The sequence below is a fragment of the Aplysia californica genome, unplaced genomic scaffold (assembly GCF_000002075.1).
Source record: "Aplysia californica isolate F4 #8 unplaced genomic scaffold, AplCal3.0 scaffold00343, whole genome shotgun sequence".
In the NCBI taxonomy this organism is placed as follows: Eukaryota; Metazoa; Mollusca; class Gastropoda; order Aplysiida; family Aplysiidae; genus Aplysia; species Aplysia californica.
The window spans coordinates 443,532-443,945 of NW_004797613.1; positions in this window are offsets into that span (position 1 = coordinate 443,532).

Here is a 414-nt window from a genome sequence, read left to right on the forward strand (position 1 = left end):
CCCCACACCTCATTTCAGTGTAAGGGCGAAAACATAGAAAACGCCGATTTCGGAGACTGTCTCAGCATAAGTGCCGATAGGTATAAAAATTCCCTTATGATTTCCAACTTGCCCCACATAGAGCTGGCAGACTGAATGCGACTTTAAGCACCGATCGGCGTTGTCGGCTTTATCGGAATCCAAACTACATTCTTTAACGAAAAACTGGGAAGAGCGTCTCGCTGTCAACTCAAGACCCCAGTGCTTTCTTTTTTGTATTTCTCTATTATTTTTTTTAACAGTGAAAATGTGACTTCTTCTTAAGCTCACTCTTTGTTAAGAACTGTTTTCTCTGTTATTAAAAATGGGGATACAACAAGAAAGCACTGAGGTCGAGAACTCTCAATTCTGTCTCGCCGTCACCAACTCTGGGCG